General features: G+C 38.8%; 2 pseudogenes; one reads left to right on the top strand and one right to left on the bottom strand.

The window, feature by feature from the left end:
* Nucleotides 1-5,320: 5,320 nt before the first annotated feature.
* On the top strand, nucleotides 5,321-16,519 carry LOC121937825 (annotated as a pseudogene).
* Nucleotides 16,520-17,780: 1,261 nt separating this feature from the next.
* Nucleotides 17,781-23,227, bottom strand: LOC121937826 (annotated as a pseudogene).
* Between the last annotated feature and the right edge of the window lie 4,692 nt (nucleotides 23,228-27,919).

Below are 27,919 nucleotides of genomic sequence, written 5' to 3'. Positions count from 1 at the left end.
TTTGTCGTCTGATGTTTCCTGATCTGACCTGACTCCCCATCAACTGACGCTCAGAGGAGCCGTCTGCGTCCGTCTGCGTCCGTCTGCTTCCGTCGTCTGCGTCCGTCTGCTTCCGTCCGTCCTGCTGCATCGGCTGCGTCCGACTGTATCCAACTGTAGTCCGCTATCAAGTCACCGAATGTAATGTCCGAGTCACGAGACTCGACATCTCTGAGCGGTGTGTTGTGTGTGTGTGTGTGTGTGTGTGTGTGTGTGTGTGTGTGTGTGTGTGTGTGTGTGTGTGTGTGTGTGTGTGTGTGTGTGTGTGTGTGTGTGTGTGTGTGTGTGTTGTATCAGTAACCAGGTTGCTGAATCGTTCAGTTTTAGACTCTCAGAGACCAAAAAACATCTCAGTGTGACAAAGACGACTCCAAGACGGGACACACCTTTGACCTCTGACCTCATCAGCTGATGAGGTATTCATGAGGAGGGAAACATGAGTGTGTGTGTGTGTGTGTGTGTGTGTGTGTGTGTGTGTGTGTGTGTGTGTGTGTGTGTGTGTGTGTGTGTGTGTGTGTGTGTGTGTGCGTGCGTGCGTGCGTCTGTGTGTGTGGACCTATTTCCTGAGCTATCTTTGTTACTCGTCCTGTTTCTATAAATAGTCTGGTCCAGGAGGGACTGTGGCTCTCAGGGAGGAGAGAGAGAGGAGAGGAGAGGAAGGGAGGAGGAGAGAGGAGGAGAGGTAGAGCAAGAGGAGAGAAAAAGAGGAAGGAGGAAAGAGGAGGCGAGAGACAAGGAGGAGAGAGGAGGAGGAAAAATAAAAGGGGGATGTAGGAGGACCAAAAAGAGGAGAAGCATCGAGAGGAGAACGAGGATCTGGAAGAGAAGGAGCATGAGGAGTACAGGACAAAGAAATAAAAGACCAGGAGGAGGAAGAGGAGGTGCTGGAAGATAACAAAAATCAAGAGGAAAAAACAAAGATGGAGCAGGAGGAGCAACATTACAGAAGAAGAAAGAGTGAAAGAGGAGAGGGAGGAGAAAGGAGAAATGAAAGGGAAAGTAAGAGGACCAAAAAGAGGAGGAGTAGTACAGGACAAAGAAGCAGAGGACCAGGAGGAAAAGGAGGTGCTGGGAAATAATGGGGATCACAAGGAGGAAACAAAGATGGAGCAGGAGGAGGAACAAGTGGTGGAGGAGGAGAAAGGAGAAATAAAAGGAAAAGTAAGAGGACCAAAAAGAGGAGTAGCATCAGGAGGAGAACAAGGAGCTGGAAAAGGAGGAGGAGGAGCACGAGAAGTACAGAACAATGAAGCTGAAGCCCAGCAGCAGCAGGAGGAGGAGGAGGAGGAGGTGCTGGAAGATAACAGGAATCACAAGGAGGACATAAAGATGGAGCAGGATTCAGGAAGAGGAGGAGGAGCTCGGGGAGGAGCAGGGAGGAGGCAGATTGTGGCAGGAGGAGCAGCAGAGGAGGAAGTACTCAGATCATTTGCTGAAATTTGAAGAAAGAGGGAAAAATACCCCAAAACTCAAAAATATATTTTTAAAGAAAAAAACACACCTAAACTCAAAATAATAAAAAAGGAAAAAATTTAAAAAAATCACCTCCCAAAATCTTAAAAAGAGGTTTAAAAAATCCCCAAAACTTAAAATTGTTGAAAAATGAAAAAGTGCCTCAAACCTCAGAACGAAAAATCAAAACCATCAAAATCAACGAGGAGACGACGGTTTGAAGCTGCAGCGTGTGACGGCAGCAGAGGAGCAGCAGGAGGCGCCACAGGAGCAGCAACCTGTCCGCTCCGCTCCGGAGACTCACAGGACGTGCCGGCGGCCTCACGGACTGACGGTGTGCTCAGTGACATCATCGGCAGCTGATCAGATGAGCCGATCAGAGGTATTGATCAGAGGTATTGATCAGATGCGTCCGCTGACCGACTCTGACAGCTGATATCTCAGCTGATCCGGGGTCAGTGCGCCTCGCTGTGACGGCAGGTTTTAACCTGATGGGACTCTATTGATTATTGATTCTGACTCTTTCTTATGTATTCATTAGGTATTGATAATGATCGGTAACTCGATCAGTTACTGATTCTGTGTCTGCAAACTAAAAAACTGGATTTGATCTTCTTATCATCAGACTTTGAGTTTTGTGTGTCGCTGTCATGGGGCCGGATGTGGGGCCCTGGCAGTAAAAAGTGTGTCCCTGGGACGCCGTGTAGGGTCTCAGCAGTAGGACATGGGGCCCTTGTAACAGTCTGTTGGGCCCTGGCAGCAGTTGTGACATGGGCCCTGAGTGTAAGATGTGGGACCATGAGTGCCACATGTGGGGCCCTTACAACAGGATGTGGGGTTCTGGCAGGAAAATGAGGGTCCCTGGCAGTAGAAATTGTGGCCCTTGTGACAGGATATGGGGCCATAGTGGCAGAAAGTGGGGCTCCTGTAGATGCATGTGGGCCCCTGGTGGCAGAAAGTTGCTGAAAGTGGCTCCCTAGGAGCGGTTGAGGGGTCCTCAGGCAGGATGCGAGGCCCTTGTGGCAACATATTGGGCCCTTGCAACAGGATTTGGGGCCCGAGTGACAAAAACAGCGTCCCTTGGACTAACTGTGGGGTCCTGGCAGTAGGACATGGGGCTTTGGGGCAGAGTGTGGGCCCCTGAGGGCAGAGTGTGGGGCCACTCTGTCCCTTGGTAAAGTGTGTGCGCAGTAACTGGAGGCGTCGTCGTTTGAGGGGACTCTGACCTGCGGGGGTTAATATTTAGCAATATTTAGGTTAATATTCAGTTTCAGTTTTCTGACCCGACTTTGACTAATTTTTTTAATTAATTTTTATGAATTTGTTCTATATTTTATAAACAAGTTTTTAAACTTTTAAACAAGTTTTAAACTACTAAAAAAGTACAATAATTCAGCTGCACACTCGAGTAAAGTACAAGTATATGAATGCAGTATTTGTGGTGTGCACCTGTTGTGTGTACCTGGTGTGTGTAGTTGTGCGTCCTGCAGGCTGCGGCGAGCCGCGGCGGTCTTAAATAGCCGAGCAGGTCGGTGACGGCGTCTCTGATCCGGCAGAAGCTGCTGATCTTTTAAGCTTCTTCAGCTGATCTCGTTTAAAAGCACCAACCAGGAACCGATCGATCAGCTGTCAGGAAACTGTTCCCAAGGCACTAATATTTATAATTCATTCCTTATATGAAATCAGTGATGCTCAACTGAAGGCCTGAGGGCCAAATCTGGCCCCTGATGGGGCCTCTGGTGGCCCCCCAAACATTTTCTAATGTACAATAAAAATAAAGTGACTCTGTGAACAGTTTTTGTCCTTTTAGTCTCCATAAGGTGTCAGAGACATAAAACAGAGGAGGATCCCCCAAACCCCCGACAGAGGACACAGCTGAGACACTAATGTCCTAAAATCCAGGAAATGTCCCAAATCCAAGATATGTCCAAAAAATGCCCTAAAATCCCTAAAATATTCTAAAATCCAAGATTTGTTCAAATTTTTTAAAAAAATTCCTAAAATCTCAGAGCCATGTCTGGAGATGCTGTGCTCCCCTGGCCCCCCCTGGCCCCTGGCCCCTGGCCCCTGGCCCCTGGCCTCTTTTCATTTAGCCGAGACATTGCTGATAAAAATAATCTTTAGTTGCTGCCTCGGAGTTTCGTCCTGATAAAATAATTGTTTTAAAAGTTATTTTTTCTCGGCAGCTCGCCGCAGAGATCTTTATTTTGGTGAAATCTGTTCCCTGTGATGGTGGAGGGAAATGTGGTCGCGGTTGCCGTGCTACGTGCTCCATAGAAACGCCGCAAACCACCGACAGAATCTGACCACTAATTATCGACCTGGTCAGCAGAAGACAGAGGAGTTTCTCACAAAGAGCCAAACTATAATGCTGAATTCAGGCCAGACAAAAGAGAGAAACGACCACAAAACCACAATAACAGCAGCAACCCAAACCAGTGAGAGGACACGCTGAAGAATATTAGCAAACACTGAAATAACAGTGACGACAAAGAGAAATAAACATGGCCAGGGCAGAATAAAAGGATGAATGAAAAGATGGAATACAAACTAAAATAAATGAATCAAACAGACAAATTAAAAAAGACGACATCGCATAAAAGCAGTCTGTAAAAGTGTTTTTAAGAAGTGATTTCAAAGAAAATAGTGACGTCTCATGCTCGATATGATTGATTATACAGTTAAAATTAAACTGTGATCAATCGTTCAGTGCGTTTTGAGATATTTGAACTTCATTGTTGAAGTTTATTGTTGTCCTTTGGGCCTGATATGAGTGTGTTGAGGTCGTACGTTCAGGGCAGACGTAACACTGTGACTCTGCTGTTGCTCCTAAAAACAGTTGATGGGCGTCAACATATAGAGCACAGAAACATGTACTCATTTCGGCGAGCAGCTTGTCAGTGTGGTTTGGCCGTGTTTTTTTTTGGGGGCACTGTGGTTTTTTTTGTTGTTGTTTTGTTTTGGCCATATATATATATATATATATATATATAATTTTTTTTTGGCCGTGTATTTTTAAAAATCTTTTTTGGCTGTTTATTATTATTTTTTGGCCGTGTAGTTTTTTGTTTGTTTGCGTTTTTTTTTGGCCGTGTAGTTTTTTTGTTTGTTTGCGTTTTTTTGGCCGTGTAGTTTTTTGTTTGTTTGCGTTTTTTTGGCCATGTAGTCGTCGTTAAGGAGTGCCGTGCATAGGCGGGGCTGTAGATTACGCCCTCTGCTGTTCAAAAAGAGTATTGCAGCTCATTTTTCATTTCACCGATTTGAATCTCTCATATTTTTTATGGATTTTTAACTGTCTCGCGATGCATCGTGACATCCCTGTTTTTGAGTAATCATATCAAAACCAAAAAAAAATCACAATTTCTCCCCTAAATACATAAGCAGAAAACATAAAATGTGTCTCGTATCCTTGGCGATGGTGCAGAGCAGGACAAGCTGCTGAGACTTCATGTTCGGACAAATTAAAATGAATTCTCTTCCTGCCGTCTTATTTTGGTTAAATCGGATCCATAATGCAGCAGCAGCGCCGCCTTGAAGTGTTAATGAGGAGTATTCTGGGATGTTGGAGTGGACCGCGGCTCCATTCATCTCCGGTCAACCTGCATTACAAAAAGGTCGCGCTGCTCCTGAATCAGCTGGTCCTGGTTCAGTCACTCGCTGTCACCTGACGCAGACAGAGAGTGACGCAGAGCTGCTCTGAGATCAGATTCAGCTGCTCCGAGTGTGTGTGTGTGTGTGTGTGTGTGTGTGTGTGTGTGTGTTTTATTTTAAATCAGCAGCTTAGTCTCTCTGTGTGTCACTGTGTGTTTCCTCCTCTGACTGACTGACTCGACGCTTCGTCCTCTCAGGTCGTATCAAACTCAGCTCGTTGTTTCTGTCTGGTGGTTCTTTGTGATTATTGTTTTGTTTGTTTTTTTAGCTGCTGGACCATCTCAGATAGATTTACTGTGTGTGTGTGTGTGTGTGTGTGTGAGTGTGACACAGATTTATTTAACAGACAAATGTTGAGACTCTGATTTATGATCCTCCAGATGATGACTTTTCACCTTTTTCTTTAGTTTATTTTATTTAATATTTTAGCATTTTTTAAAGTTAAATAAACAAATTAATACTATCCAATAATGTACAAAAAAGGATTGTTACAAAATATGGAAAAAATGCCCAGAACTCTTATTTGTATTTATATTCTTTAACCTTTATTTATACAGGTAATCTCATTGAAACAGGAGGTCTCATTCACCCGTTACGTTTATAATTATAATCATTTAATATGAAAAAGAAAAGTTTTATATTTTAATTTATGTTACAGAAAAAAATATAATTATATAAAGTTAATACATATCTTTTTTACTGCACATTTTTCTGTTTATTTTTCATTTTTCATGTTTTTTTAACTTCTTTTTTTGCATATTGTCAGTTAATTTTCTTCTACTTTTGCACATTTATTTTTCTAATTTTTATGCCATGTCTTGTGAATTTGATGTTGCCTTATCCCCATGTTTCTGAAAGAAATTAAACCAATTATCCCAGGTTCCAAAAGGTTAATCATGACAAGAAAAATTAAGAGAGAATTACCTAAAAATTAGTTTTAAAGAAGAGAGGATGAGAAAACTATCTAAAAAAAAAATAAGGGGAAACGTCCAGAAAAATATATACATAATTATATTAATGTTGTATTTTAAATTATATTACAGAAAAATATAACAATATATAAAATGAGTACATACCTATTTTTGTCTGCATTTTTAAGTCATTCTCGTGTATTTCTTTTTTTTTTTAACTTTTTTTTTTTTTTTTAACTTTCAAGTCATTTTCTCGTAACTTTTGTAAACCAGCTAAGAATTAGGGGAAAGTTTTTTAAAAATAGGGGGAAAATGTCCAGAAAAGTATATCCATAACTATGTTAATTTTACATTTTAAATTTAAGTACATATCTGTTTATAATTTTCTGCACTTTTAGGGTCATTTTCTTTTCATTTTTTTCTTTACTTTTAGATAGTTTTCTTGTAACTTTTGCACATTTTTTTTCTCATTTTTTGGCCATGTCTTGTGAAGCTGATGTTGCCTTAACCCCGTGAGGCGGTCTGAAACGAGTCCACGTGTTGCTTCGCCTGCTGCTTGTTGCAGCCACATCTGCTGCTGTTTGTCGAAGCAACAAAAGCGTCACAATGAGCGAGCTGTTTCTCGGTTACTGTTGTTTGCTTTAATGTTGGACAGATAAGACAGTTTGTCTTCTCTCTGCTGTGAACTTTCTCTTCAGCTGTTTACATGAAGTTTGTTGTTTATCGAGGAAACGGGAGATAAAATCTAAAACACAGCAAATATGGACAAAAATAGAAATTAAAAATGGTTGTTGGTGTGAAAATAGCCGTATTTTGACAGTAAAAGATTTTAGAGTTTCGTGCAGCAAAACACAAACTAATTCTTTAACCCTTTCAGACCTGGAGTAACATCACTTTCCTTGTGCTGTTTTCAGACACCTTTTACAAGCATTTAAACCTTTGAATCCCAAAACTGGTGCGATTTCTTTTAAAATAAGAAAAAAAAGGCTTAAATGTTCCTCAAATCACAAGAAATCATTAAAATATGAAAATATTAATTTTTTTACAAAGCTTATGAAAATTGTCAAGGGAAAAGAAAAACAGGGGAAAACTATAATTATAATCAGGATTACAATTTTAAAAATTATGCTTGAAAATTATATTTTTTAAGCACTTTTTTCAAGTTGTGTTTGTCCTTTTGTTGTTTTTTTTGTTGTTTTTTTTCTTAGTAATTTTCAGCTTATTTTCTTGTTCTTTTTACTTCAGTTTTTGCTAATTTTGAGGTAATTTGTTTGGCGGCCCACTGCCTTTTTTTAATCAAGACAGTCTGCTCAGGTTTTAAAGGGTTAATAATGCAAAATATGAATCAGTTAATTTCTTTACAACATTTCAGGGAGAAATGGGAAAAAAGGAGAAAATGTTCAGGATTTTCAGTAAGTCTCCTACTTTTCATTGTTTTTTGTTTTTTCCCCTTCAGTTGCTTATTGCCTTTTTTTCTTCCCAAAAAAACATGATTACATATAAATAAAATATATTACAGAGTTATTATTATTATTATTATTATTATTATTATTATTATTATTATTATTATAAGTCTTTTGTCTTGTTTTTTTTTTTTTTTTTTTAAAGAGATCAATTCGCTCAGGTTTCAAATAGTTAATCGATTAGTGATGTGTAAAAATTTTAATTTAATTTAATTTATTTAATTTTATTTTCCCATTTCTGACAGTAAATTGAGCATCTCTTTGAATATGTCACCTGGGACTCTACAGAAGTATAAAAATGTTTTCCAACCTTTTACTCTACATGGCCAATGATTGATTAATCAAGGAAATTCTCCTCAGGTTTTCTTAGGTAATGGAAGAATTTATTTACCCGCAGTGTCGTGTGTGAAAATAACCCGTGTTTTCTTCAGAGATGTGCGGTGTATTGTCCTGTAACTCATACATGAGTGTGGGCGTTGTTGTGACGTGGCGGCGATGTGACCACACGTAACCTGATCACTGTGACTGGCTGCTGCTCAGACAGGTGACAGGTGACGGGTTACAGGTGAGGCGGCACAGTGAAAGTGAGGAGGAGCCGCTATAAATAGAGAGGTTTCCCTGCCGTGTGTGTGTGCGTGTGCGCGTGCACTGCTCACGTCACATCCTGCAGATTAGCTGCGCTCATTAATGAGCCCTGAGCGACAGGAGAAAGCAGGTTAAGACGCACCGCTGCTCCACTGAGACACTTTGTTTATTGGTTTATTTAACTGGGACAGTCCACAGGAGGGGACACTTAGTTGGCAGTTCTGGACAGACAACACAGAGACACTAAACTAAACCAGAGTGTAAGATAAAGTAAATAATAATTTTGTCCCTATTATTATTATTTATTATTATTATTATTATTAAAATAATAATATTTTTGTCTTTGATGTGATTTTATTCGTATGAATATTATTGCTACAATGATTGTATAATAATGATAATAATAATATAACAGTTATATTATTATTATTATTTGAATAATTTCAGCTGTTCAGTACTCTACAGTTAATTTGTCATTTATATTATATATTTGAACTATTATTCTGGTAATTCCTATTTATACTATTCTTTCATCCAACACCCACTTCTCAGCTTAAAAAAACCCCATAATAATAATAATAAATAAATAATAATAATAATAATAATAATAATAATAATAATAATAATAATAATAATAATACAATATTAATAATAATAATGATAATGACGATAAATATAATAATAATCGTTGTTATTTGTATTATTATTCAGCTGTTTGGTACTCTGCCGTTTATTCGTCATTTATATTGTATATTTTAACCAATATTCTTACATATATTGCAACACAATTTAAAATATTTACGTACGTACTTCTTATTGTTGTATTTTCCTCAGCTTATGTAAAAGAGTATCAAGTGTTTCTGATTAAATGTGAGTTATTGAGCTCATTTTTAGTCACACAGAGCGATTGAAAAATATGACCAGACGCACACACGTTATTATTATTATGTGTTTGTAGTTTTTTATTATTGGAGCTCCTGCAGCTGCCGGAGGAATATTTCAAATATTTAAAGTCACTTTCCTGAGAAGACTTGAGCCTTTTTGTCTCAAACTTTTCTCACTTTTATGTCATAAAGTGAAAAAATATATTTGTACAGCAGTTCGGCGTGGACGGACAGCTGGTTTGTGACGTGGTGTGGTCACAGACTAATTACTGGTGTGTTGTTGTTGTTTGGGTGAGCCAGCAGGTAGTCGTGCCCCCCCCCCCCGCGCTTCCTGTGAGTGATCAATAATTCATGTTCCTCAGTAACTGCAGCGAATCTTCATAGAGACACGAAACAAGAAGACAACTACCGAACGTCGCGCTTGTCTTTTGTAACTTTTGTAAAGATTTCTGAGGCGACGTCCCCCAAAATGCTCCACCTGCCCCACTAACGCCAAACACCGCCATGTCCATCCCCGAAAAACTCTCACTTTGAGCAGTTACTGTCACTAAAGGACACATTTCTAGTATTTTTGCTCATTTCTAGGATTTTAGGACATTTCTCGTATTTTAGGACATTTTGGACTTATTTAAGGACATTTTGGACATTTGGACGTTTCTGGGATTCTTGGACATGTCTCAGATTTTAGGACATTTTCATGACTTTAGGATGTTTCTAGGCTTTAAGGATGGTTTGGATCATAAGACATTTCTTCAATTTTAGGACATTTCTAAGATTTTAGCACATTTTAGACTTTAGGGTGTTTCTAGGATGTTCAGGATTTTAGGACATTTGTTTAATTTTTGGACATTTTTGACTAATTTAAGGACATATTAGACTTTTGGATGTTTACGGGATTTTAGGAAATGTCTCAGATTTTAGGACATTTCTAGGATTTTAGGATGTTCAGGATTTTAGGACATTTGTTGTATTTTTGGACATTTTGGACTTATTTGAGGACGTTTTAGACTTTTAGATGTTTCTAGGACATGTCTCAGATGGTAGGACATTTTCAGGATTTTAGGACATTTCTAGGATTTTAGGATCTAGGAGGATTTCGGAGGTTTGGATCATGGACATACGTTGTAAACTGAGTATCACTGTCATAAAAAGTCACAGAATTGAGTTCATCAAGATGATGAAATTCTGATATTTAATGTTAAGGCCGTGAATGTAGTTACGGTCTGTATGAACGCGTCATCACGGAGACTGAGGTGGTCCCGGGATTTCACAGAGAGCCGAAGTCACAACGTCACTTCCTGTCTCTCATTCAGGGCTTCTTTCATCCGTCTTTCTCAAAACATGAAACTTTTTCCTGAAGTTTATTTTCTTTATTCTAAAATGAATCAGCTCCAGTAAAGCAGCTGATGTCAGAAACTGAAAAAATTACAATGATTTTCATGGAAAAGATATTTTGTAAAAAAAAAAAAAAAAAAAAATAAAAAATAAAAAATTACAAAGTCGTAGTATGTAAAAAGAAAAATGTTTTTAAATTTTAATAATAATAATAATAATAATAATTAAATAAATCATAAGTCAAAGTATATTATGCTAAAAAAAGTCAGTTTAGTGTGTCATGACAATTTTATTTAAAAAAGTCATATTATAGTCTAAGTCATAGTTTATTCTGTGAAACATAACTTAAAACTCACTTCTCTCCTCTGGAGTCAGATTCAGTTTTCTAGCTGTAATCTTTTCTGTCTGCAGAGTTCTGCGCTTTTATGGGCAGTTACTTTTTAAAAAACAAAAATATTAAAGATTACACGAAGATGCGATCTTTAATAATATAAATGAATGACATTGTGTCCTGAAACATGAAGACGTGGAGGGACAGACGCAGCTCACAGTGGACGGCGTCTCTCTGATTTTGAGGTTTTCTCAGTTTGACTTCGGCTCTCTTTTGGTCTGAATCTGTGTGGTTTTTTTTTGTTTTTTTTTTTGCGTGTGAATGTTTCTGTCGCTGATGTTTTCGTGTCTCCGCTGAGCCGCAGACTAACTCGTGTCTGCGTCCAACAGCCAGAGAGGAGCGCTTCGCCGTCCCGCCGCCCGACATGGACACTTTTTTCCGCCGTCACTTTAGGAGGAAGGAGTCCGCTCTGCAGGAGGGCGTGGAGGTCAAACCCTGCCACCAGCGGAGGCCCAGCGTGGCCGTCCCCACCAGCAAAGCCCGCCGGCGCTCCAGCGCGGGGCTGCCCTCCTCCACGCTGGCGCAGCGCCGGCGCTCCAGCGTGCAGCTGCAGGGGGCGCTGCCCTGTGCGGGAGGGGGGCGTCTGGCGAAGGCGGCCAGGCAGCACAGGTGGGCGGGGCACGTCCGGCGGCGCTCCAGCACCACCACTCCCAGCCACAACCCGCGCTTCGCCGTGTGTAGGAGGAAGGTCGGGAAGCTGCGCAGCATCGACACGCACCTGCTGGGCCCGTCCATGCTGCTCGCCAGCCTCATCCAGATGGCCGAGGAGGAGGAGGAGGAGGGGGCGGGGCCGCCGGCCGGGGAGCAGCAGGTGGAGGTGAGGGGCGGGGCCAACCGGAGGATGTTCTCACGCTCCAGCAGCCTCCACTCGGACGGAGACGAAGAGAGCTGCGTTTACTCCGACGACAGCCAATCAGGAGCCAGCCAGCTGGAGGAGGAGCAAGACGACGCCTCCTGGTCCCCTGAGCAGCGCGTCTCCTCCTCCTCCACACCGTCCTCCTCCTCCGCCCTGGAGGTGTTGAGAGAGACTCCCCAGCTTCGGCCTCCATCGCGGCCCCTCATCAGGGCCCCCCGCTGCCTGCGCAGGAACTCCTCGCAGGTGTTTGCAGGAGGAGACGCCGCTCCGCCCGGCCGCCGCACCTCCGGCCAGAGGAAGAGGAGGAGGATCTCCACCGTCTCCAAGGTCGGGAGCCCCTGGCCCGGGAGGGGCCCCCCTCTGCCCAGCCGCAGGAGCTCAGTCTACTACCTCCACCACCCGGGCCCTCTACAGGGGCCCCGGGGCTCTCAGCCCGCTGGGGGCCCGCGGCTACGACTCCCACCTGGAGAGCTGGAGCGGCTTCCTGCTGTATGTAGTCCCGACCGCCAACACGGCGACGACCGAAAGTTTTCTCAGAAGCCCCGAATCTGTGAAATCTGTCGTCTAAAGAAATCAAAAAGAAACCAGAAACTAAACAGTTAAATTTTGAGAAAAAAACAAAACGAAAACACAAAATGACGTAAAATCCAAGAGGCCTTTCCTTTTATTCTTCATCACCTCAGACGGCTTTTCACAGCTTGTCCATTCAGAGGTGGATTTTCATTTTTAAAGTCTTCATTATAGTTTGACCAAAATAATTAAAATGTCATTGCATAGTACGCCATTCAAATGGGTTTATTATTTATTTTTAATTTAATTTAAAAAAAATTAATAAAAAAATAAATGAAAACAGTCAGATGAAAAATGTAAATAAAAAAGTCATTGTATAGTATGTCATGGAAAAATATTAAAACAATCACAGTACAGTACGTTATAAAAATTAATAAAAATTGTATAAATGTCATTAAATTAAATTATACTATGTCATAAAAGGTATATTAAAAGTCATTTGTGGTGTTTGCCACATTTTTTAAAAAAAATAAATCTATCCATTTAGATGTTTTGTGTTTTGACAGAAGAAATAACATTACCGCGACACGGTGCTTTTATTTTGAAGGACCACATATTACACACAAATGTCTCGCAGAATAAACTGATTTACTGCTCTTATGAGTTTAGATAATATGTATGAGATGCTGCGTTGTTTTTCTTTTTTTTATTCATTTATTCCCTTCGTACCACTGAGAGGAGCCGCACTTAAATTTAATAAGTCGTGCAGCTGTTCAGTGACAATAAAGGTGTTCTGTTCTATTTTATTCTATTCTATTCTATTCTATTCTATTTACAGGTGTGACTGTAAAACAAAAACATTAACATGACCAAAAACACAGCTCATATCTGATCTGAGGTCTGTTTTCTTCACAGATCTTTTGTCCTCTTGTGTTTTCAGGAAAGCCATCGCCAAGTCGGGCGTGCAGCACGCGGTGGCTCAGCCCAACATGTCGGCGTCCGGACAGAGCGACCCTCTGCAGGAGCCCAACAGCACCGTCGACTGGAGTGTGAGTCAGCAAACACAGCCTGAACCGGCCAATCAGCATCAAGATTGATCTGTGTCTCTTAACGACAATCACGTCTGGTTTCAGTCCCTGCCACACTGAAGGTTTTAACCCTCTGAAACCTGAGCGCACCGGTTTCTTTCAAAAACATTAGGACGAGGCAACGTCGACTTAACAAGACATGGCCCAAAAATTAGCAAAAAATTAGTACAGAAGTTATAAAAAAAAGAATTACCTGAAAAAAAGATAAATGCGTAAGAAAACAGAAATAAACATGAAAAAGACCTAAAAAAGCAAAGAAATGTATTAATTCTGGGTATTGTGTTATGTATAATTTTGAATTTGTGTAATTATGAATGCTCTTTCAAAAACATGCGGATAAGACAACATCAAATTAACATGACATGCCCAAAAATTATGTGAAAATTTCCACAAAAGTTACAAGTAAATTATTGGAAAATAAGTAAAACAATTGAAAGAATATGTGTATATGTATATATATATATATATATATATATATATATATATATATATATATATATGTGTGTGTGTGTGTGTGTATATATATCCTTTTTTGTTAATTTTCCGTCTTTTTCAAAACTCATTTTCAGGTACTTTTCTTGTATTTTTTTACCAATGTCTTGCAAATGTTGTGGTCATTTTCTCGCTCATTGCCCTTGTCCCATTTTTTTTTTTTTTTTTTAAATCAGGCCAAATAATTAGGGCTGAATAAAATGAAGGAAATGAAAAAGCAGCTCATCTGCGAGGCTGCAGTGCTGAACTGATGATAACAGCAACATAAATCAGTATCATCACTAATGGAGTTATTGATAAGCTGTTCAGACAGTTACAGAAGATTTCTTTGAAAACGTGTCAGGTTTTTGTTGCAGAAATGTTTCGATGCTGACGGTCTCGGCGTCCTGTTTCAGGAGAACGCCCAGTTTGGGGATCACATCTGGTTTGAGACCAGCGGCTCTGGAGACTTCTGTTACGTCGGAGAGCAGTACTGCATCGCGAAAACCCTGGTGAGTCACAAACTACAAGGTAGACTCTTTATTAGAAAGAAAACTCAGATATTCTCAATTTCTGAGATTTAAGAGAAAAAGAAAACTTAACATGAAGCAAAAACTTGGATGTTCTTTGAAAATAAATTTGTAAATTCACTAAAATAAAAAAACGTATTTGTGATTGATATTGAAAATTTGCAAGAAAAAAACAGAAATTCTTAAGATTAATGTAAATTTACAAAAAAAAAACTGACATTGGAAAAAAAAAGATATTTTTCAAGATTATTGAAGCACAAATTTGTGACCAAAAAAAACAGTTGAATGAATACAATAATCAGTGAAATTATTAAAAGATAGATTCAGCACCCTCCTTCAACAAGTTATCGAGCGAGTGCATTGTATTGATTTTTACAAATTATTAAAACTTTTTGCATGAAAAAAATGTAGAAATTGTCTATTTAAGTTGTGAATTTACAATAACTTTTTTATTTTTATTTATCAAGGAACCACATCGCCTCATGATTAAAGCTCTGTATTTTATTGTATTTTTGTAACCTACGCTGATGTATCACAGCTATTCCTTGCTTAATTATTTTCATTCTTTGAACCAAGCCATGTCACTTTATTTTGTCTTATTTATATTTTGTAACACATTTATTGTGCTTTCTGTTAAAATGCAGAGTTAAAGTGACGGCGGCAGCTGCTGGTGACAAATCACTGAGGACCTCACCATATTTTTTCCCCAGTTTCTTATTTCTTATTCACTCTGTTTCTGCAGCAAAAGTCTGTGGCGAGAAGAAATGTGCGGCTGTAAGATTTCGGTCCACACCATGTGCATGGAGCAGCTGGAGAAGGTAAATCTGCTCCACAGCTTCACTCTCACAGATGTTACTTTTGTATATTTTTGATTTCTCCTCACTGTCTCTCATCTGTCTGCAGATTAATTTCAGGTGCAAGCCGTCGTTTAGAGAGCCGGGATCTCGAGCCGTTCGAGAGGTCGGTCTTCTGTCATTCACACGATTTACTGTTTCAGTCGACTCTTTAAAGCAGAGATACTCAACCTGCTGCCCTCAGGGGCCACTTTTACTAAATGACAGGAGGCCAGGGGCCACAGCAGCAGCAGCCCCATACATGTTTCTAGGATTTTAGGACATTTTTTGGAATTTTAGGACACTTCTAGGATTTTAGGAAATTTCTTTGATTTTAGGACATTCTAGGACTAAAAGATGTTTGTAGGATTTTAGGACAATACTGGGATTTTATGTCATTTGTGGGATTTAAGCGTTTTTGTTTTAGGAATTGGGGATGTTTCTAGGACTTTAGGATGTTAAGACATTTCTAGGATTTTTGAACATTTTTAACATTTTAGGATGTTTCTAGGATTTTAGCAGTTTTAAGGATTTTAACAAATATCCAGGATTTTTGCACATTTCTAAGAATTTAAGACGTTTTTAAGATTTAAGGAAAGTTCTGGGATTTTATGTCATTAGTAGGATTTAAGCGTGTTTTGTTAGGAATCGAGGATGTTTCTTGGACTTTAGGATGTTAAGACATTTCTAGGATTTTTAGGACATTTTAGGATCTTTTCTAGGATTTTAGCACATTTTAAGATTTTAACATATTTCTAGGATTTTCGCATGTTTCTAGGATTTTTAAGATGTTTTTCGGATATTAGGAGTTTCCATGAATTTAAGTTGTTTCTCAGATTTTAGGACGTTTCTAGGATGTTAGGTCGTTTTTAGGATTTTAGTCTGTATACTACTAAAATGTATACTAAAAGGACAAAAACACATTTTCAGTTTGAATCACTATTTTTATTATGAACTAGAAAATGGTTTGGGGGCCTTCCAGCACCCTGTCAGGGGCCAGATTTGGCCCTGGGGGTTGCAAGTTGAGTATCCCTGCTTTAATAACTTCTTAAACCCAGGAGATGATCAGATCAGATTCAACAGTAAAAGTTTACTTTCAGAGCATGATCTGAGCCCGTCTGGTTAACTCTCTGTTGTGCGTTTCAGTCAAACGTGGTGCGACATCACTGGGTCCACAGGAGGCGTCAGACGGGGAAATGTCGACAGTGCGGGAAGGTCGGCCTTCATCACTTGCTCACAACGTTTTTCCTGAAAAATGATTCAGATCCTGAGAGCCAACAAGTCTCTTCTTTTCTCACCTTCAGGGGTTTCAGCAGAAGTTTTCATTTCACAGTAAAGAGATTGTTGCCATCAGCTGCTCGTGGTGCAAACAGGCGGTAAGTTCAGCCGGTAGAGGAACAACAGCAAGTTCCAGGTGTTAAAATGTTTGACATTTTAAGCTCCCAGTCAGAAAAATCATCAGTTTTCGTGTTGTTTATATTTGTGCTGTTTAGTTTACATCGACAGCCGCCGCCCTCTGAGCTGCAAAATGCCCGAAAGTCAAATAAAATGCAACTAGAGTCTTTCTGTTGATTAAACCAGAAACAGACGTTACATCTGTAACCTTTTTTACACAGAGATGCTGTTAAAGAGCCAGGAGGGCAAAAACAGTCAACCTGCTCTGCCTGGAGCCACTTTAGGACTTTAGGACATTTGTAGGATTTTTGGATGTTTCTAGGATTTTTAGACTTAGACTTAGACTTAGACGACTTTATTGATCCCCGGAGGGAAATTTAGTTGTCACAGCAGCTTGGCACGTAAGACAAAAGAATACATAGAAATAAGAAGAATAATAGAAGATAGAAATAAACATAAATATATAAAAATAGAATAAATAGAATACTGAGGTAGTGCAAAAGAATACTGAGGTAGTGCAAATGCAGTGGTAAGGTGCAATCTGATGATGGTAAGGATACACATGAGCATGGTAATGATGACAGCAGAATAAGGGGAATATGTAGAGGTGTACATATAATACTAATAATGGTAATAACATCAGTTTGAAGGCATCGCACACAGTAGTAATAGTATTAATAATAGTAATAATAGTAATAATAGTAGTAATAATATCCATAATATTAATATTAATAATAGTATCAGCATCTGTCAAGTGCTAATGTCATGATGCTGATACTATTATTAATATTAATATTATGGATATTATTACTACTATTATTACTATTATTACTACTATTATTAATACTATTACTACTGTGTGCGATGCCTTCAAACTGATGTTATTACCATTATTAGTATTATATGTACACCTCTACATATTCCCCTTATTCTGCTGTCATCATTACCATGCTCATGTGTATCCTTACCATCATCAGATTGCACCTTACCACTGCATTTGCACTACCTCAGTATTCTTTTGCACTACCTCAGTACTCTATTTATTCTATTTTTATATATTTATGTTTATTTCTATCTTCTATTATTATTCTTCTATTATTTTTTTCTTACGTGCCAAGCTGCTGTGACAACTAAATTTCCCTCCGGGGATCAATAAAGTCGTCTAAGTCTAAGTCTAAGTCTAAAAATCCTAGAAACATCCAAAAATCCTACAAATGTCCTAAAGTCCTAAAGTGGCTCCAGGCAGAGCAGGTTGACTGTTTTTGCCCTCCTGGCTCTTTAACAGCATCTCTGTGTAAAAAAGGTTACAGATGTAACGTCTGTTTCTGGTTTAATCAACAGAAAGACTCTAGTTGCATTTTATTTGACTTTCGGGCATTTTGCAGCTCAGAGGGCGGCGGCTGTCGATGTAAACTAAACAGCACAAATATAAACAACACGAAAACTGATGATTTTTCTGACTGGGAGCTTAAAATGTCAAACATTTTAACACCTGGAACTTGCTGTTGTTCCTCTACCGGCTGAACTTACCGCCTGTTTGCACCACGAGCAGCTGATGGCAACAATCTCTTTACTGTGAAATGAAAACTTCTGCTGAAACCCCTGAAGGTGAGAAAAGAAGAGACTTGTTGGCTCTCAGGATCTGAATCATTTTTCAGGAAAAACGTTGTGAGCAAGTGATGAAGGCCGACCTTCCCGCACTGTCGACATTTCCCCGTCTGACGCCTCCTGTGGACCCAGTGATGTCGCACCACGTTTGACTGAAACGCACAACAGAGAGTTAACCAGACGGGCTCAGATCATGCTCTGAAAGTAAACTTTTACTGTTGAATCTGATCTGATCATCTCCTGGGTTTAAGAAGTTATTAAAGCAGGGATACTCAACTTGCAACCCCCAGGGCCAAATCTGGCCCCTGACAGGGTGCTGGAAGGCCCCCAAACCATTTTCTAGTTCATAATAAAAATAGTGATTCAAACTGAAAATGTGTTTTTGTCCTTTTAGTATACATTTTAGTAGTATACAGACTAAAATCCTAAAAACGACCTAACATCCTAGAAACGTCCTAAAATCTGAGAAACAACTTAAATTCATGGAAACTCCTAATATCCGAAAAACATCTTAAAAATCCTAGAAACATGCGAAAATCCTAGAAATATGTTAAAATCTTAAAATGTGCTAAAATCCTAGAAAAGATCCTAAAATGTCCTAAAAATCCTAGAAATGTCTTAACATCCTAAAGTCCAAGAAACATCCTCGATTCCTAACAAAACACGCTTAAATCCTACTAATGACATAAAATCCCAGAACTTTCCTTAAATCTTAAAAACGTCTTAAATTCTTAGAAATGTGCAAAAATCCTGGATATTTGTTAAAATCCTTAAAACTGCTAAAATCCTAGAAACATCCTAAAATGTTAAAAATGTTCAAAAATCCTAGAAATGTCTTAACATCCTAAAGTCCTAGAAACATCCCCAATTCCTAAAACAAAAACGCTTAAATCCCACAAATGACATAAAATCCCAGTATTGTCCTAAAATCCTACAAACATCTTTTAGTCCTAGAATGTCCTAAAATCAAAGAAATTTCCTAAAATCCTAGAAGTGTCCTAAAATTCCAAAAAATGTCCTAAAATCCTAGAAACATGTATGGGGCTGCTGCTGTGGCCCCTGGCCTCCTGTCATTTAGTAAAAGTGGCCCCTGAGGGCAGCAGGTTGAGTATCTCTGCTTTAAAGAGTCGACTGAAACAGTAAATCGTGTGAATGACAGAAGACCGACCTCTCGAACGGCTCGAGATCCCGGCTCTCTAAACGACGGCTTGCACCTGAAATTAATCTGCAGACAGATGAGAGACAGTGAGGAGAAATCAAAAATATACAAAAGTAACATCTGTGAGAGTGAAGCTGTGGAGCAGATTTACCTTCTCCAGCTGCTCCATGCACATGGTGTGGACCGAAATCTTACAGCCGGCACATTTCTTCCTCGCCACAGACTTTTGCTGCAGAAACAGAGTGAATAAGAAATAAGAAACTGGGGAAAAAATATGGTGAGGTCCTCAGTGATTTGTCACCAGCAGCTGCCGCCGTCACTTTAACTCTGCATTTTAACAGAAAGCACAATAAATGTGTTACAAAATATAAATAAGACAAATAAAGTGACATGGCTTGGTTCAAAGAATGAAAATAATTAAGCAAGGAATAGCTGTGATACATCAGCGTAGGTTACAAAAATACAATAAAATACAGAGCTTTAATCATGAGGCGATGTGGTTCCTTATAAATAAAAATAAAAAAGTTATTGTAAATTCACAACTTAAATAGACAATTTCTACATTTTTTTCATGCAAAAAGTTTTAATAATTTGTAAAAATTCAATACAATGCACTCGCTCGATAACTTGTTGAAGGAGGGTGCTGAATCTATCTTTTAATAATTTCACTGATTATTGTATTCATTCAACTGTTTTTTTTGGTCACAAATTTGTGCTTCAATAATCTTGAAAAATATCTTTTTTTTTCCAATGTCAGTTTTTTTTTGTAAATTTACATTAATCTTAAGAATTTCTGTTTTTTTCTTGCAAATTTTCAATATCAATCACAAATACGTTTTTTTATTTTAGTGAATTTACAAATTTATTTTCAAAGAACATCCAAGTTTTTGCTTCATGTTAAGTTTTCTTTTTCTCTTAAATCTCAGAAATTGAGAATATCTGAGTTTTCTTTCTAATAAAGAGTCTACCTTGTAGTTTGTGACTCACCAGGGTTTTCGCGATGCAGTACTGCTGCTCTCCGACGTAACAGAAGTCTCCAGAGCCGCTGGTCTCAAACCAGATGTGATCCCCAAACTGGGCGTTCTCCTGAAACAGGACGCCGAGACCGTCAGCATCGAAACATTTCTGCAACAAAAACCTGACACGTTTTCAAAGAAATCTTCTGTAACTGTCTGAACAGCTTATCAATAACTCCATTAGTGATGATACTGATTTATGTTGCTGTTATCATCAGTTCAGCACTGCAGCCTCGCAGATGAGCTGCTTTTTCATTTCCTTCATTTTATTCAGCCCTAATTATTTGGCCTGATTTAAAAAAAAAAAAAAAAAATGGGACAAGGGCAATGAGCGAGAAAATGACCACAACATTTGCAAGACATTGGTAAAAAAATACAAGAAAAGTACCTGAAAATGAGTTTTGAAAAAGACGGAAAATTAACAAAAAAGGATATATATACACACACACACACATATATATATATATATATATATATATATATATATATATATATATATATATATATACATATACACATATTCTTTCAATTGTTTTACTTATTTTCCAATAATTTACTTGTAACTTTTGTGGAAATTTTCACATAATTTTTGGGCCATGTCATGTTAATTTGATGTTGTCTTATCCGCATGTTTTTGAAAGAGCATTCATAATTACACAAATTCAAAATTATACATAACACAATACCCAGAATTAATACATTTCTTTGCTTTTTTAGGTCTTTTTCATGTTTATTTCTGTTTTCTTACGCATTTATCTTTTTTTCAGGTAATTCTTTTTTTTATAACTTCTGTACTAATTTTTTGCTAATTTTTGGGCCATGTCTTGTTAAGTCGACGTTGCCTCGTCCTAATGTTTTTGAAAGAAACCGGTGCGCTCAGGTTTCAGAGGGTTAAAACCTTCAGTGTGGCAGGGACTGAAACCAGACGTGATTGTCGTTAAGAGACACAGATCAATCTTGATGCTGATTGGCCGGTTCAGGCTGTGTTTGCTGACTCACACTCCAGTCGACGGTGCTGTTGGGCTCCTGCAGAGGGTCGCTCTGTCCGGACGCCGACATGTTGGGCTGAGCCACCGCGTGCTGCACGCCCGACTTGGCGATGGCTTTCCTGAAAACACAAGAGGACAAAAGATCTGTGAAGAAAACAGACCTCAGATCAGATATGAGCTGTGTTTTTGGTCATGTTAATGTTTTTGTTTTACAGTCACACCTGTAAATAAATAGAATAGAATAGAATAGAATAAAATAGAACAGAACACCTTTATTGTCACTGAACAGCTGCACGACTTATTAAATTTAAGTGCGGCTCCTCTCAGTGGTACGAAGGGAATAAATGAATAAAAAAAAAGAAAAAAAACGCAGCATCTCATACATATTATCTAAACTCATAAGAGCAGTAAATCAGTTTATTCTGCGAGACATTTGTGTGTAATATGTGGTCCTTCAAAATAAAAGCACCGTGTCGCGGTAATGTTATTTCTTCTGTCAAAACACAAAACATCTAAATGGATAGATTTATTTTTTTTAAAAAATGTGGCAAACACCACAATGACTTTTAATATACCTTTTATGACATAGTATAATTTAATTTAATGACATATTTTCACAATTTTTATTAATTTTTATAACGTACTGTACTGTGATTGTTTTAATATTTTTCCATGACATACTATACAATGACTTTTTTATTTACATTTTTCATCTGACTGTTTTCATTTATTTTTTTATTAATTTTTTTAATTAAATTAAAAATAAATAATAAACCCATTTGAATGGCGTACTATGCAATGACATTTTAATTATTTTGGTCAAACTATAATGAAACTTTAAAAATGAAAATCCACCTTGAATGGAAATGAGCTGTGAAAAGCCGTCTGAGGTGATGAAGAATAAAAGGAAAGGCCTCTTGGATTTTACGTCATTTTGTGTTTTCGTTTTGTTTTTTTCTCAAAATTTAACTGTTTAGTTTCTGGTTTCTTTTTGATTTCTTTAGACGACAGATTTCACAGATTCGGGGCTTCTGAGAAAACTTTCGGTCGTCGCCGTGTTGGCGGTCGGGACTACATACAGCAGGAAGCCGCTCCAGCTCTCCAGGTGGGAGTCGTAGCCGCGGGCCCCCAGCGGGCTGAGAGCCCCGGGGCCCCTGTAGAGGGCCGGGTGGTGGAGGTAGTAGACTGAGCTCCTGCGGCTGGGCAGAGGGGGGCCCCTCCCGGGCCAGGGGCTCCCGACCTTGGAGACGGTGGAGATCCTCCTCCTCTTCCTCTGGCCGGAGGTGCGGCGGCCGGGCGGAGCGGCGTCTCCTGCAAACACCTGCGAGGAGTTCCTGCGCAGGCAGCGGGGGGCCCTGATGAGGGGCCGCGATGGAGGCGGAAGCTGGGGAGTCTCTCTCAACACCTCCAGGGCGGAGGAGGAGGACGGTGTGGAGGAGGAGGAGACGCGCTGCTCAGGGGACCAGGAGGCGTCGTCTTGCTCCTCCTCCAGCTGGCTGGCTCCTGATTGGCTGTCGTCGGAGTAAACGCAGCTCTCTTCGTCTCCGTCCGAGTGGAGGCTGCTGGAGCGTGAGAACATCCTCCGGTTGGCCCCGCCCCTCACCTCCACCTGCTGCTCCCCGGCCGGCGGCCCCGCCCCCCCTCCTCCTCCTCCTCCTCGGCCATCTGGATGAGGCTGGCGAGCAGCATGGACGGGCCCAGCAGGTGCGTGTCGATGCTGCGCAGCTTCCCGACCTTCCTCCTACACACGGCGAAGCGCGGGTTGTGGCTGGGAGTGGTGGTGCTGGAGCGCCGCCGGACGTGCCCCGCCCACCTGTGCTGCCTGGCCGCCTTCGCCAGACGCCCCCCTCCCGCACAGGGCAGCGCCCCCTGCAGCTGCACGCTGGAGCGCCGGCGCTGCGCCAGCGTGGAGGAGGGCAGCCCCGCGCTGGAGCGCCGGCGGGCTTTGCTGGTGGGGACGGCCACGCTGGGCCTCCGCTGGTGGCAGGGTTTGACCTCCACGCCCTCCTGCAGAGCGGACTCCTTCCTCCTATTAAAGTGACGGCGGAAAAAAGTGTCCATGTCGGGCGGCGGGGACGGCGAAGCGCTCCTCTCTGGCTGTTGGACGCAGACACGAGTTAGTCTGCGGCTCAGCGGAGACACGAAAACATCAGCGACAGAAACATTCACACGCAAAAAAAACAAAAAAAAAACCACACAGATTCAGACCAAAAGAGAGCCGAAGTCAAACTGAGAAAACCTCAAAATCAGAGAGACGCCGTCCACTGTGAGCTGCGTCTGTCCCTCCACGTCTTCATGTTTCAGGACACAATGTCATTCATTTATATTATTAAAGATCGCATCTTCGTGTAATCTTTAATATTTTTGTTTTTTTAAAAGTAACTGCCCATAAAAGCGCAGAACTCTGCAGACAGAAAAGATTACAGCTAGAAAACTGAATCTGACTCCAGAGGAGAGAAGTGAGTTTTAAGTTATGTTTCACAGAATAAACTATGACTTAGACTATAATATGACTTTTTTAAATAAAATTGTCATGACACACTAAACTGACTTTTTTTAGCATAATATACTTTGACTTATGATTTATTTAATTATTATTATTATTATTATTAAAATTTAAAAACATTTTTCTTTTTACATACTACGACTTTGTAATTTTTTTTTTTTTTTTTTTTTTTTTTTACAAAATATCTTTTCCATGAAAATCATTGTAATTTTTTCAGTTTCTGACATCAGCTGCTTTACTGGAGCTGATTCATTTTAGAATAAAGAAAATAAACTTCAGGAAAAAGTTTCATGTTTTGAGAAAGACGGATGAAAGAAGCCCTGAATGAGAGACAGGAAGTGACGTTGTGACTTCGGCTCTCTGTGAAATCCCGGGGACCACCTCAGTCTCCGTGATGACGCGTTCATACAGACCGTAACTACATTCACGGCCTTAACATTAAATATCAGAATTTCATCATCTTGATGAACTCAATTCTGTGACTTTTTATGACAGTGATACTCAGTTTACAACGTATGTCCATGATCCAAACCTCCGAAATCCTCCTAGATCCTAAAATCCTAGAAATGTCCTAAAATCCTGAAAATGTCCTACCATCTGAGACATGTCCTAGAAACATCTAAAAGTCTAAAACGTCCTCAAATAAGTCCAAAATGTCCAAAAATACAACAAATGTCCTAAAATCCTGAACATCCTAAAATCCTAGAAATGTCCTAAAATCTGAGACATTTCCTAAAATCCCGTAAACATCCAAAAGTCTAATATGTCCTTAAATTAGTCAAAAATGTCCAAAAATTAAACAAATGTCCTAAAATCCTGAACATCCTAGAAACACCCTAAAGTCTAAAATGTGCTAAAATCTTAGAAATGTCCTAAAATTGAAGAAATGTCTTATGATCCAAACCATCCTTAAAGCCTAGAAACATCCTAAAGTCATGAAAATGTCCTAAAATCTGAGACATGTCCAAGAATCCCAGAAACGTCCAAATGTCCAAAATGTCCTTAAATAAGTCCAAAATGTCCTAAAATACGAGAAATGTCCTAAAATCCTAGAAATGAGCAAAAATACTAGAAATGTGTCCTTTAGTGACAGTAACTGCTCAAAGTGAGAGTTTTTCGGGGATGGACATGGCGGTGTTTGGCGTTAGTGGGGCAGGTGGAGCATTTTGGGGGACGTCGCCTCAGAAATCTTTACAAAAGTTACAAAAGACAAGCGCGACGTTCGGTAGTTGTCTTCTTGTTTCGTGTCTCTATGAAGATTCGCTGCAGTTACTGAGGAACATGAATTATTGATCACTCACAGGAAGCGCGGGGGGGGGGGGCACGACTACCTGCTGGCTCACCCAAACAACAACAACACACCAGTAATTAGTCTGTGACCACACCACGTCACAAACCAGCTGTCCGTCCACGCCGAACTGCTGTACAATATATATTTTTTCACTTTATGACATAAAAGTGAGAAAAGTTTGAGACAAAAAGGCTCAAGTCTTCTCAGGAAAGTGACTTTAAATATTTGAAATATTCCTCCGGCAGCTGCAGGAGCTCCAATAATAAAAACTACAAACACATAATAATAATAACGTGTGTGCCTCTGGTCATATTTTTCAAATCGCTCTGTGTGACTAAAAATGAGCTCAATAACTCACATTTAATCAGAAACACTTGATACTCTTTTACATAAGCTGAGGAAAATACAACAATAAGAAGTACGTAAAATATTTTAAATTGTGTTGCAATATATGTAAGAATATTGGTTAAAATATACAATATAAATGACGAATAAACGGCAGAGTACCAAACAGCTGAATAATAATACAAATAACAACGATTATTATATTATATTTATCGTCATTATCATTATTATTATTAATATTGTATTATTATTATTATTATTATTATTATTATTATTATTATTATTATTATTATTATTATTATTATTATTATTATTATTATTGGGGTTTTTTTAAGCTGAGAAGTGGGTGTTGGATGAAAGAATAGTATAAATAGGAATTACCAGAATAATAGTTCAAATATATAATATAAATGACAAATTAACTGTAGAGTACTGAACAGCTGAATTATTCAAATAATAATAATAATATAACTGTTATATTATTATTATCATTATTATACAATCATTGTAGCAATAATATTCATACGAATAAAATCACATCAAAGACAAAAAAATATTATTATTTTAAATAAATAATAATAATAATAATAATAATAATAGGACAAAATTATTATTTACTTTATCTTACACTCTGGTTTAGTTTAGTGTCTCTGTGTTGTCTGTCCAGAACTGCCAACTAAGTGTCCCCTCCTGTGGACTGTCCCAGTTAAATAAACCAATAAACAAAGTGTCTCAGTGGAGCAGCGGTGCGTCTTAACCTGCTTTCTCCTGTCGCTCAGGGCTCATTAATGAGCGCAGCTAATCTGCAGGATGTGACGTGAGCAGTGCACGCGCACACGCACACACACACGGCAGGGAAACCTCTCTATTTATAGCGGCTCCTCCTCACTTTCACTGTGCCGCCTCACCTGTAACCCGTCACCTGTCACCTGTCTGAGCAGCAGCCAGTCACAGTGATCAGGTTACGTGTGGTCACATCGCCGCCACGTCACAACAACGCCCACACTCATGTATGAGTTACAGGACAATACACCGCACATCTCTGAAGAAAACACGGGTTATTTTCACACACGACACTGCGGGTAATAAATTCTTCCATTACCTAAGAAAACCTGAGGAGAATTTCCTTGATTAATCAATCATTGGCCATGTAGAGTAAAAGGTTGGAAAACATTTTTTATACTTCTGTAGAGTCCCAGGTGACATATTCAAAGAGATGCTCAATTTACTGTCAGAAATGGGAAAATAAAATTAAATTAAATTAAATTAAATTAAAATTTTTACACATCACTAATCGATTAACTATTTGAAACCTGAGCGAATTGATCTCTTAAAAAAAAAAAAAAAAAAAAACAAGACAAAAGACTTATAATAATAATAATAATAATAATAATAATAATAATAATAATAATAATAACTCTTTTATTTATATGTAATCATGTTTTTTTGGGAAGAAAAAAAGGCAATAAGCAACTGAAGGGGAAAAAACAAAAAACAATGAAAAGTAGGAGACTTACTGAAAATCCTGAACATTTTCTCCTTTTTTCCCATTTCTCCCTGAAATGTTGTAAAGAAATTAACTGATTCATATTTTGCATTATTAACCCTTTAAAACCTGAGCAGACTGTCTTGATTAAAAAAAGGCAGTGGGCCGCCAAACAAATTACCTCAAAATTAGCAAAAACTGAAGTAAAAAGAACAAGAAAATAAGCTGAAAATTACTAAGAAAAAAAAAACAACAAAAAAAACAACAAAAGGACAAACACAACTTGAAAAAAGTGCTTAAAAAATATAATTTTCAAGCATAATTTTTAAAATTGTAATCCTGATTATAATTATAGTTTTCCCCTGTTTTTCTTTTCCTTGACAATTTTCATAAGCTTTGTAAAAAAATTAATATTTTCATATTTTAATGATTTCTTGTGATTTGAGGAACATTTAAGCCTTTTTTTTTCTTATTTTAAAAGAAATCGCACCAGTTTTGGGATTCAAAGGTTTAAATGCTTGTAAAAGGTGTCTGAAAACAGCACAAGGAAAGTGATGTTACTCCAGGTCTGAAAGGGTTAAAGAATTAGTTTGTGTTTTGCTGCACGAAACTCTAAAATCTTTTACTGTCAAAATACGGCTATTTTCACACCAACAACCATTTTTAATTTCTATTTTTGTCCATATTTGCTGTGTTTTAGATTTTATCTCCCGTTTCCTCGATAAACAACAAACTTCATGTAAACAGCTGAAGAGAAAGTTCACAGCAGAGAGAAGACAAAACTGTCTTATCTGTCCAACATTAAAGCAAACAACAGTAACCGAGAAACAGCTCGCTCATTGTGACGCTTTTGTTGCTTCGACAAACAGCAGCAGATGTGGCTGCAACAAGCAGCAGGCGAAGCAACACGTGGACTCGTTTCAGACCGCCTCACGGGGTTAAGGCAACATCAGCTTCACAAGACATGGCCAAAAAATGAGAAAAAAAATGTGCAAAAGTTACAAGAAAACTATCTAAAAGTAAAGAAAAAAATGAAAAGAAAATGACCCTAAAAGTGCAGAAAATTATAAACAGATATGTACTTAAATTTAAAATGTAAAATTAACATAGTTATGGATATACTTT

Source organism: Plectropomus leopardus, unplaced genomic scaffold, assembly GCF_008729295.1.
Source record: "Plectropomus leopardus isolate mb unplaced genomic scaffold, YSFRI_Pleo_2.0 unplaced_scaffold2756, whole genome shotgun sequence".
Lineage (NCBI taxonomy): Eukaryota > Metazoa > Chordata > Actinopteri > Perciformes > Serranidae > Plectropomus > Plectropomus leopardus.
The sequence above is the reverse complement of the archived record's forward strand: the minus strand, read 5'-3'. Positions and strand labels throughout refer to the sequence as shown.